The 12,954-nt window shown below is 39.3% G+C and overlaps 1 pseudogene; it reads left to right on the forward strand.

Moving 5' to 3' along the window:
- Nucleotides 1-10,374: 10,374 nt before the first annotated feature.
- On the forward strand, nucleotides 10,375-11,006 carry LOC109261772 (NADH dehydrogenase [ubiquinone] 1 beta subcomplex subunit 5, mitochondrial-like; annotated as a pseudogene).
- Nucleotides 11,007-12,954: the final 1,948 nt, after the last annotated feature.

A 12,954-nucleotide genomic window follows, 5' to 3' on the forward strand; every position in this document is an offset into this window, starting at 1 on the left:
TTCACCTCCCCCAAGCAAGGGTGAACTAGGCAGCAGATGGCCTTCAGCCTCGATAACCGTGTGAGCCAATTCCTTCAAACCTATGTCTACCTATATCTATCTATCTACCTATCATCTATCTATCTATCTTTCTATCTATCTACTATCATGTATCTATCTATCTATCTATCTATCTATCTATCTATCTATCTATCATCTATCTATCTCTACACACGTACAACACATCCTATGGGTTCTATTTCGCTGGGGAATGATGACTGATACAGTGTCTTCTTATATTACCTGCAGGGTAATCTCAAATATGTATCCTTTGAATCCTTGAAAAGTGACTTACTAAACATAGGAACAAAGTTAATGCTGTCTGATGGACAGGCAACTGGGTGCATGACAGGAGACATACCTGGCCACAGTGGCAGACCTAACCTACTACCTCTAGATGACACTCCATCTGACTTCATTTGCCAAAGAGGATCAGACCAGCCCTGCCTGCCAACCAGCAAGGTCTCAGACATAGAGAAATGCGATCCCCATCTGGAAATTGGCACTCTGAGTTAATAACAGGGGGCAAAAAATTAGCCATGGGAGTCCAAAGAATTATCTTAATAGCCAAGTTGTCTAATGTGTAGTGACTGTGATGATTACTAACTTTTCTGTTTTTATGATTGTTACCTTTCTGTTTTATTAAATAATTACCACCTAGCACATGGCAAAATGCTTCCCAAATATAGTATCCACCCAAACGGACCCTGTGAGCCACCTCAGAGAGTTGGTTTTGTTTATTTATTTATTTATTTGTTTGTTTGCTTTTTAGAGTACCAAGAGACCCCAGCCGAACATCAACCACCATGGGTTGACATAGTTCAACACATGTCTTTTTCATCTTGCTAAGTGTACTGGTTAGGAATGTGGGCTCTGAAGGTAGACTAGGTCTAAACCCTAGTTCTGCCACTTATAAACTGCGTGAGTGTGAATACTTCATTTCTTCTTAGAGTCACTGGATTGGCTCTTGTTTTCCTATTTGACTTCATCTCCTATCTTCATCTGTATTGTGTCTGACAAGCTCCAGCCCATTGAAGTTTTTCATGTGTCTATTTGTGTCTGCTCCTAGAAAACTGGTACTCACACACTTTGCTCATGCATACACAAAAAGGCCTGCCCAAGCCTGTTTTTTTTTTTTCTTGTTGTTCAGGATTCAATTCAAATGTACTTTCTGAGAAAGAGCTTCACTGACAGTCCCATTTATAGTTGTCTCTGACCGGTCATTTTCTACTCGATTCATGTGTTCATGTTTCTTAAAGCACAAATCCCCATATAGAATTCTCCCACTTATTGATTTTTCTGCTTATTTCAAGTGTTCCAAAACTAGACTGAAAGCTCCTGGGACCCTTTTTATCTTGTTCTCTGTGCTGTGTCCCCGATTCTGGTTCAGTGCCTCACATATGAATCACTGAATAAATATTACTTACAAGAAGGGATTGATTCCTATGGGACACACTGGAGAAGACACAGATATTTAGAACTGAATGGCAGGAGAAGTTGACAAGGAGATTAAACATCAAGGAATTCAAATTTTTAAATGAGTGTTTATTGCAAATCCTCAGCAGTGCTTTTTAAACTTGGATGGGTGCCAGAAACAGCTGTAGATATCACTCAAAATGTAGAGACTTCCCATGCCACCTCTCTGGTTTTGATTCAGGAGACCTAGGTGGCCCCAGGAATTTGGAAATTTAACAAGCACTCCCTATTGATTAAAGAAGTGCTCTGAGAACCGCACTTGGAGAAATCCTGACCTAAACAGCTGAAATTTGTGTAGCATTAATGTGACGGCTACCATGCAGATGTCTGTGATATCAGGGGGGGTGTCTGAGTGTCTGCTAATATGATTACTCAAAGGGCACTGGTCTTTCCTTCTTACCTATGACCAAAGATTTCTTTTCCACATAGGATCACACTTAAAGTCTGCAATATTTCTGAGTGGTTGGATTGGGTATTGTTATCCCATCGTATAGATGAGGCTAGTGGAAGGATAGTGATTTAACTAAAGTGCACCAATGATGGGACCCTGATCTCTTCACTCTTGCTCCAGAAAATTGTCTAGGACACTGGACATCACACCTTGTTCTTCTCTATCACCTCCTGTTTCTGGGGCTCAGAGTTCACACACTTTCTCTGATGTCCCACTAGAAGGGAGAGTCAGGAGATCAGACAGCACATAGAATAGAGAGGAAGGGGAGAGGAAAGGAGAATGCATGAAAGGCAGAGGAAAGGGGTGAGGACATGCTTGCCTGTCTCCACTCAGGTCACTGGAAGCTGTGCAATGACACTGTGCCTCCTTGCCAGCTCCATTCCACAGCCTCTTCCTGCACACAGCAGTGGCACTGAAGTTCTCACATCATGGAAATGCAGGCTCATCTCTGCTTGCAGCTCCATATCCAAGTATTTTCCCTAGGAAGTCATACTATGATGTTTATGTCAGAGGCATCACACTGACAGAAGGAAGGAGCCAAAGCTGGAATGGGCAACTAATCATATTTGCTGAGGGCTTTCTAGATGCTACACATAGTGGGTTGTTATTTTCAGACTTTGTCACTTCAAGTCCTCAAAGTAGTCTGCTGAGGTGGCATCACTACTTCCTTTCTACACACGGAGAAATAGGCCCAGAGAACAAAGTACATATTCAAAGAAATCTAGGGAGGTGTCGAATGGATGCAGAGGCCAACTGAAGAGCTAACACTGCCCAATTCTGGGACAATTCCAGAATCAAAGTAAATAGAGTAACAAATGCTAACACTCTGGGACAAATAAGAATCTATGGGTCATTCTGACATAAATAAATACTTGAATGAACACATAACTAAATGAACCTTAGAGCAGAAGGGAAGGTCTCCCATACAGTCAGATGCCAACTAATAAATCCAGAAGGAATGACAGAATTAGAAAAACAACACTTGACCAACTATCATAGTAACAAGTGATTCAGGCAAGAGCCCTGAATGGAAGCTCAGTCTGAGCCAAATCCCACTGCAGGCACAGTCACCATGGCAGCCATGCTCACCCAAGAATGCTGGAAAAACAGCAAGCCACCACCACTCTCTTTTCGTTCCTAATATGTACTAAGATCTGTATAGCACAGACACGATGTGAAGCAATTAACACCACCTATTTCTCAAAATAAATACTCCTCGCAGTTTTACCGATTTAAGCATACATGCATGCAAACATACATAATTACAAACATGCATACAGACCCCAATACATGCATGCTTTGTCCCACTTTCTCTTTTACTATTCAAGTTTCCAGGAATTCACTGAAGTGGATTTACGGAAGGGTAATGAAGAAAAAATCCACAATTCAACAAACTCAATTCTAATCACACCTACCAAGTGGAAAGTACCATAACAACTTTATTTTAGTGATTTATTTTTCTGTAGTAGATCTAAAGTCTGTCTCTGGAACATTTTTCCATATCCTTGGGTTGGAAAGCTCACTATTGTTAAGACAAAAATTGTTAAGATGAGAAATCCCCACACTCATCTACGGATTCAATACAATCCAAATCAAAATCTTAGTGGGCCTTATCATCATCATTATTATTAATTATTATTATTATTATTATTGGAAATCAACAGCTGAATTTAAAATTCACGTATGGATAACAAAACGACCTAGACTATAAAAACAAATAGAAACTGTGATCCATATAATCACCCCATATAGAAGTCTAATGAGAATGGACCATAGACCTCAATATAAAACCTAAAGCTATAAAAACATAGGAGAAAACACAGGAGAGGAAAACATGGAAGAAAATCCTTCTTACCTTGGCTTAGGTGAAGATTTATTAGATACCACACCCAAAACACAATCCACAAATAAACGAGTTGATAAATTGGACCACCTCAAAATGAAAAGAAAAAAAAAAGTCTACTCTTCCAAAGACACTGCTGAGAGAATGAAAAGCAAGCCACTGACTGGGAGAAAAATATTTGCAAGTCATTTATCTGGTAAAGGACCTGTATCCAAAATATAGAAAATATAGACCTGAATCCAAAATATGGAAAATCCCTGGGGTGTTAAGTCAGTAATAGACATGCCAATAAATAAATGAGCAAACAATTAAACAAACACTTCATCCAAGAGATTATACAAGTGACAAATAGGGTCATGAAAAGATGATCAACGTCGTTAGTTAATAAGGAAATGTAAATTAAAACTACAATGAAATATCACTACACCCCTGTGAGAATGGCCAACATTAAAAATACTGACCATACTAAGCATTGTGGAGGATGGAACTCTCATAGACTGCTGGTGGGAATTAAAGATGATACAAACACTCTAGAACTAGTTTGGTAGTTTCTTACATTGTTCATCTAACATCTACCATATGATCCAGCCATTGAACCCTTATGTATTTACCCTACAGAAGAAATCTTGTCCATGTAAAGATTTGTATACAAATATTCACAACAGTTTTACTGAAAAGAGCTTCAAGCCGAAAACAATCCACATGTCCATCACCAGGTGAATGGCTAAAACAAATTGTCATATATACATACAATGGAATATTATTTAGCAATACTAAGGAACTATCCAACCATGCAACAAATGGATAGCTTGACACATAGTTAAGTTGAATGAAAGAAGCAAGAAAACAAAAGTGCATTCTGTACAGTTTTATTGACAGAAAGGTTTGTTTTTTTTTAAGAGAAATTAATGGTGACAGAAGTTCAGTGGTTACCTGGGAACAGGGAGAGGTCCCAGGGGAGGCAGTCGGAGGCTACAGGAGGGTGGATGAAGAGGTTACAAAAGAGCATGAGGAATCCAAGAATAGAGTCCAGGGCCTGGCCTGTGTGACATGACCTTAACATTACTACTTTCTTCACTGCTCTGTGGACTTTCTCATGTGGCTCCTCTTTGAGGGGACTATTCAGGAACTATATTTCTGGATGTCGGTATGGTGGGACTTCTCAAAAGGCTACAGAGGTGTACATCCTTCACACCAACAATTTCCCTGATAGAAGTTTAACTTAAGGGCAGAGTTAAGGATGGAAGTAGGATTTGGTTCTAAGGATAGTCATCTTGATAATTCCCTACCAGTTTTTCTCATGAACTAGAACTCTCCCAAGACAGTGTGCTGTGCTCAAAGAGAACACATTTAGCTCACCAGTGCAAAAGCCACATGAACTGTGCTCTTCAGCACAGTCAGGTGCCATCCACGAAGTGTTGATAATTGGGAATATGAGAAACACTCTGAATTCCAAATAACATAGGGCTGTGACAATTGATTATGTCCCATTGAAAAGGTACAATTCAGGGCGCCTGGGTGGCTTGGTCGGTTAAGCGTCCGACTTCGACTCAGGTCATGATCTCACAGTCTGTGAGTTCGAGTCCCGCGTCGGGCTCTGTGCTGACAGCTCAGAGCCTGGAGCCTGTTTCAGATTCTGTGTCTCCCTCTCTCTCTGCCCCTCCCCTGTTCATGCTCTGTCTCTCTCTGTCTCAAAAATAAATAAACGTTAAAAAAATTAAAAAAAAAAAAAGAAAAGGTACAATTCTATGCAGGGAGCAAACATGAGTTGTAATGAAAACAACCAGGAGGGACGATTTGTTGCCTATCAGATTAGCAATGATTCACATTTGTAATGTGTGGGGAAACAGGCACTATCATACAGCGTTGTTAGAAATATAAAATAGTTTCTTTCAAAGTTGTGTTCATATAAAATACAGTTTTCATGGTTTTGAAAAAAACACTTTCAAGAACTTATTAAGAGAAATGCTTACTAAAACATCTGAATGTCTATGAAGAAGAATGTTAAGAGACTCCCCGGGAAGATGGTGGAGTCAGAAAACTCTAAGCTCACCTTGGCTCATTGATACTACCAGATAACATTCATATCAGTGTAAATAGCCCATAAGACAACCCAAAGACTTGCAGAAGAAACTCTCCACAGATAAATATAGAGAAGAAGCTGATGAAAGAAAGTAGGAAGGGTGAAGATGCAGTGGGGTACTAAATGGACCCACGAGACTGCCCTCAGGAGAGAGGGCTGCCCAAGGTGTGGAGAGGGGAGAGAAATAGACTCTCACACTATGTAGCCCGCACAGGAAAGACAAGTTCTCATCACATTGGCTGCAAAAACCAGAAGGGCCAAATTTCACGAGTTTGTACAACCAGTGGGACTTAAACCCAGCATGGTGAGGGGAAACTGAGTTCCCACCTTTAAAGAGACAAGACAACAAACAGCCCTGTGGAGATACAGCATAGAAGGGGCAGTTTGAAAATCACATGGGGACATGGGAGGGAGATTTACTTACTGATCTCGGAGCATGTGTTGAAAGGGCAGGGATGTGTGGGGGACTTGCCCACAAACAAAGGAGCTGGTGGGAGCCAGTTTCCTCCCCCCAACCGCAGCATGAACACACAGCCACCTGGGGGAACAAACAAAGAACCAGTGAGGTGCTGACATTCCCTACTTAACTTGCTGACAGGACACCCGGCCCTCGTGTTTCACTGTGGACATGCCCCCTCCAATCGGGCCTTGGCTCCAGGTCTTCTCCCACAGCAGACCCATGCAAACCTTGCTAACACTGCAAGTCCATTCTCCTCCCCAGCCCCCACGCTTCCATGGATCCACCCCCTCCAATCCTCTCTTGGACAGAGCTTATGTAAAGCAGTGTCACAAGCCTGGAAGTTTGCAAGCAGCCCCAAGAAGGGCCAGTGCCACCCCAAAGTGACTTCTGCCCTGGGGAGAGAGAAACATAACCACACACAACAATCAGACTGTGGCCCCAGCAGTGGGCTGTGGGCAGACAGGGGGTCTGACTGCAGGCCTTGCCCATCAAGGAAAGCTTCTCAGGGGACAAAACAGGGAAAGTACCCTGTAGTTCAGTGCTAGTGTATCCCTGGGAGATGCCTGGTCTGACTCAAATCAAGCCCAAGGTGGCCCCAGACTGGCCCACCAGGAACACAGGGACCAAACCCTGCCCACCACAGGCAAAGAGCGCCATTGTGGATGGCTGAACTGAAGGAAAAAGCAGCTCATCCACAAGAGCAGGGTGCACACAACAAACATACGAGAAACCCTGAAGCGCTAAATTCTGGTAAATAGGGGACACTGCACTGCAGGCACTACAGGCTTGCTTCTTCATAAGGCCACTGGTTTTAAGAGCAGGGGATGTGGTTAACTTTCCTAACACACAGAAACAGGTGCAGAGAGTTAGACAAAATAAGGAGACAGAGGAATATGTCCCAAATGGAGGAACAAGACAAAATCACAGCAAGAGACCTAAGTGAAATGGGGATTGAGTAGTATGTCTGACAGAGAATTGACAGTAATGATCATAAAGATACCATGAGATGCGAGAAAAGTTTGGAGGACCTCAGTGAGACCCTGAACAAAGAGATAGAAATCATAAAAAAGAAACAATCAGGGATGAAGAACCCAATAACTGAAATTAAAAATACACCAGATATAAAGAATAGTAGACTAGATGAAGCAGATCATATCAGCAACCTGGGGGGCAGGGTAATGGAAAGTAACCAAGCTGGACGGTTGAGAAGAAACAAAACACAAAATGAAAACAGACTTTGGGACCTCAGTGACACCATCAAGCGTAATAACGTTCACATTATAGGGGCTCCAGAAGGAAAAGAGAGAGAAAAGGGGGCAGAAAATTAATTTGAAAAAATAATAGCTGAAGAAAACATCCCAAATCTAGGGAAGGAAAGAGAAATCCAGATCCAGGAAGCACAGGCGGCCCCCCCAAAAATCAACCTAAAGTGGTCAACACCAACACATAATACTTAAAATGGTAAAAAGCAGTGGCAATGAGATAATTTTAAAAGCAGCAAGAGGAAAGAAAACCATTCCATACAAGGTAAACCCCATAAAGCTATCAGTGGATTTTTTAACAGAAGCTTTGGAGGCCAGAAGGGAGTGGCATGATATATTCAAAGTGGCGAAACTAAAAAATCTGCAGCCAAGAATATTCTATCCAGGAAGGCTACCATTCAGAATATAAGGACAGGTAAAGAGTTTCCCAGACAAACAAAAGCTAAAGGAATCCATGATCACTAAACCATCCCTACAAGAAATGTTAAAGGGGATTCTTTGAGTGGAAAGGAAATACCATAAGCAGAAATAAGAAATGCAGGAAGCATCAAAGCGGTAAAAATAAGTACATCTATAAAAAACAGTCGAAGGGTCTCTCAAAACAAACGGATGTAAATTATGGCAACATACACCCAAAACGTGGGGTGAGGGGAGAGGAGTAAAGAATGAGTTCAAACTTAACCAGCCATCAACTATTTGCACAAGATATTATATACAAGCTGAACGGTAAAAGAAAAAAAAAAAACAGTAACAGATAAGCAAAAACTAAAGAGAAAGGAATCCAAGTTTATCAATAAAAAAGCCAACTAACTGTGAAGAAAGAGAGCAAGAAAAGTAAGGAACAGAGAAAAACCACAAAAACCACCATAAATTGGGTAACAGAATGGTAATGATTACCTACCTATCTCTAATTTTAATGTAAATGGACTAACCGCTCTGATCAAAAGACATAGGGTGACAGAAATGTGAAAAAGCAAGACACATTTATATGTTGCTTGCAAGAGACTCACTACAGACCTAAAGACACATGCAGATTGCAAATGAAGTGATGGAGAAACATTTATCATGCAAATAGATATGAAAAGAAAGCCAAGGTAGCAATACTTATATTGGGCAAAATAGATTTTAAACAAGAACTGTAAGAGGGGACAAAGAAGCACATTATATAATCATAAAGGGGACAATGCAACAAGAAGATATAACAATTGTAAATATTTATGCACCTGACATGAGAGCATCCAAATACATAAAGCCGTTCATAACAAACATAAAGAAGGCAATTCATAATAATACGATAATAGTAGGGGGCTTTAACAGCCCACTGACATCAATGGGTGGATCTCCTAAACAGAAAATCAACAAGGAAGCAATGTCTTTGAATGACACTTTGGACCAGACGGATTTAACACATATATTCAGAACATTCCATCCAGAAACAGCAGAATACACATTTTTCTCCAAGTGCACATGGAACATTCTCCAGAATATATCACATATTAGGCCACAAGACAGTCTCAACAAATTCAAAAGGATCAAAGTCATACCACCATGCACCTTTTCTGACCACAGTGCTGTGAAACAGGAAAAGAACCACAAGAGAAAAATCTGGAACTAGCACAAATACATGGAAGTTAAATAACATGCTACTAAACAATGAATGGGCTAACAAATAAATAAACGGGGAATTAAAATAAAAATACATGGAGATAAAAGAAGAAGAAAACACAGCAATCCAAAATCTTTGGGATGCAGCAAAAGCTGTCCTAAGGAGGAAGTTTACAGCAATGCAGTCCTACCTGAAGAAGCAAGAAAAATCTAAAAGTAAACATTCTAACCTTACACCTCCAGGAACTAGAAAAAGAACAAACAAAATCCAAAAACAATAGAAGGAAGGAAATAATAAAGATTAGAGAAGAGATAAATGAAAAAGAAACAAAACAAAACAAAACAAAAAACAAAAGAACAGATCAATGAACCTAGGAGTTGGTTCCTTGGAAAGATCAACAGAAGTGATCAATCATTAGCCAGACTCATCATAAAAAGAGAGAGGAGTCAAATAAACAAAATCACAAATGAAAGAAGATAAATAACAACTGACATCACAGAGATGCAAAGGATTATAAGAGAATAGTATGAAAAATTATATCCCAACAAACTGGGCAAACTGGAAGAGATGGATAAATACCTAGAAACATGTAACCTCCCAAAACTGAATCGGGAAGAAATAGAAAATTTGAACAGAACAACTAACAGCAATGAAACAGAATCAGTAATGAAACAAAAGAAAACAAAACAAAAATATCCCAAGAAACAAAAGTCCAGGACCAGATGACTTCACAGGTGAATTCTACCAATCATTTAAAGAAGAGTTAATACCTAATCTTCTCAAACTATTCCAAAAAAGGAATAGAAGAGGAAGGAAATCTTCCAAATTCATTCTATCAGGCCAGTAGTAGCCTGATACTAAAGCCAGATAAAGACATTACAGAGAGACAGAGAAAGAGAGAGACAGAGAGAGAGAGAGAGAGAGAGAGAGAGAAGTACAAGCCAATCACTTTGATGAACATAGGTGTGAAAATCCTCAAGAAAATATTGTCAAACCGAATCCAGCAATACACTTAAAAAATAATTCACCACAATCAAGGGGGTTTAGTCATTGGATACAAGAGTGGTTCAATATTTGCAAATCAACCAACGTGATTTACCACTTTAATAAAAGAAAGGATAAGAACCATATGATCCGAATTGCTTGCAGTAGCCATGGTGGTCATGAGTTCATTACAGTGGGTTTCTGTCACTGCAGTGTCCACTCTCTCTGGCCACTGTCTCGGCACTCAGCTTGGATTCAAGGGCTTCCTCACCCATGGCTTTCTGAAGACTGCAGCTCAGTGCGACACAGTGGAAACAATGAGAAAAGACTGTTTATCACCAAACCTTCTGGATTCTATGACAGGTGTTATTTGAGTTTAATGAAATTCTACATTTTTGTTGGGTGGGATTCCAGTAGCAATTGGCATAACTCTGGTGAATATATTCATTGGTGAAGCCTGAGTTAGCAGAAATTCCAGAAGGCCAAATCCTGGAACACTGGGAATGTTTCAAGCATCCTATATCAAGATGGATTTCCAGAACTTTCTTCGATGGCCCTGAAAAGAATTATGAAAAGACAATGGCTATTTTTCAAATTGAAGCTGAAAAGTCTGATTTATGGTTAAAGTAACTGGAAGTACCAAGGTTAGTTAATGCATCCCAGAGGCGATGGTCCCTTGTATCAGTATCCTTCCATTGATAAGGCGCTGATTGATCATTCTCCAAAAGCAACTCCCAACATCGAATCTCTTATTTATCTAAATACAAAGTATATTCTCTTTAGGTATAAGTATATTAATTAAAAATATATTCTGTATTTTTGCTCAAGCGATGAATAAAAGGCCTTCTATTGCTCTATTTCTCAGCATTGGTTCAGATTAAGACTTTAGTGTGGGATTTCATTTTTTTCAGCTTTATTGTATTGGGGCATAGTGGACAATATTGTAAGATATTTAAAGTGTACATTATGATGACTTGGTACCCATTGTGAAGGGCAGATTAAAACTTTTGATTTGTGGGTTTTGGCTTCCTCCTATAAGAAGGTATATAGGTAAATATAGAAACTTGAACAAATAGGAATTTGTGAACTCCCAACGGTGTAACTTCGAAAGTTTAATGTTTTATTTGACTCATAATTGGAAGTTAGAGAAGTCCAATTATGTTAAATACCAAGAAATATAGTAGTTTACACAAATGTCTGTATTGTAGATATCTAGATTACTCACAGGTAATTCATAATTTTAAATTACATAAATATTGAACTAACTATATAAACCATTAACCCCTGAATAAACAATTTTTCAGTGACAAAAAAAAGAACCATGTCATCATTTAGAAAGATGCAGAGAAAGCATTTACAAAGTATAAGATCCATTTATGGTAAAAACGTTCAACAAAGTTGGTTCAGAGGAAACATACCTCAACATAATAAAAGCCATATACGAAAATCCCACAGTGAACATCATACTCAACGTGGAGAAACTGAAAGATTTCCCCTCCTAGTGTCAGCAACAAGACAAGGATGTCCACTCTCACCACTTTTATTCAACATAGTACCAGAAGTCCTAGGCGCAGCCATCAGACAAGAAAAAGGAATACAAGGCATCCAAATTGGTACGAAAGAAGTAAAACGTTCACTATTGGCAGAAAAACATGATACCATATATAGAAAACCCTAAAGACTCTACCCCAAAAAACTACTAGTAATGATAAATGAATTCAGTAAGGTCTCAGGATACAAAATCAACGTACAGAAAGCTGTTGCATGTCTACACACTAATAATGAAGCAGCAGAAAGAGAAATTAAGAAAACAATCCCATTTACAATGGTATCAAAAATAATAAAATGCCTAGGAATAAACATAACCAAGGATATAAAAGACCTGTACTCTGAAAACTATAAAACATTGATGAGAGAAATTGAAGACAGCACAAATGGGAAGACATCCCATGCTCATGGATAGGAAGAACAAACACTGTTAAAATGTCCATGCTATCCTGAACAGTCTACAGATTTAATGGAATCGCTGTCAAAAAATACCAACAGCATTTTTCACAGAACTCGAACAAGCAATCCTAAAATTTGTATGGGACCATAAGAGACGCCGAACAGCCAAAGCAATATTGGAAAGGAAAACAAAGCTGGAGGTATCAAAATTCCAGACTTCAACTTATATCACAAAACTGTAGTACTCAAAACAGTATGGCACTGGCACAAAAATGGACACACAGATCAGTGGCACAGAATAGAGATCCCAGAAATAAGCCCATGACTATTTGGTCAATTGATCTTTGACAAAGGAGGCAAGAATATCCAGTGGGAAATAGACAGTCTCTTCAACAAATGATGTTGGGAAAGCTGGACAGCTACATGCCAAAGAATAAAACCAGACCACAATCCTACACCACACACAAAAATGAACTTAAAATAGATTAAGGAACTAAATGTGAGTCCTGAAAATATAAAACATCTTAGAAAGGAGCACAGGCAGTAATTTCTCTGACACCGACTGTAACAATTCCTTTTTTTTTTCTTTTTTGGATATGACTCCTGAGGCAAGAGAAACACAAGCAAAAATAAACTATTGGGACTACATCGAAATAACAAGTTTCTACACAGCAAAGGAAAAAAATCGAAACTAAAGGACAAACTACTCAATGGGAGAAGATATTTCCAAACGATATATCTGATAAAGTCTTAGCATCCATAACCGACACATGAAAAAATGCACAACATCACTCATCATCAGG

This window comes from Panthera pardus, unplaced genomic scaffold, assembly GCF_024362965.1.
Source record: "Panthera pardus isolate Hobbes unplaced genomic scaffold, ASM2436296v1 HiC_scaffold_222, whole genome shotgun sequence".
Classification (NCBI taxonomy): Eukaryota; Metazoa; Chordata; class Mammalia; order Carnivora; family Felidae; genus Panthera; species Panthera pardus.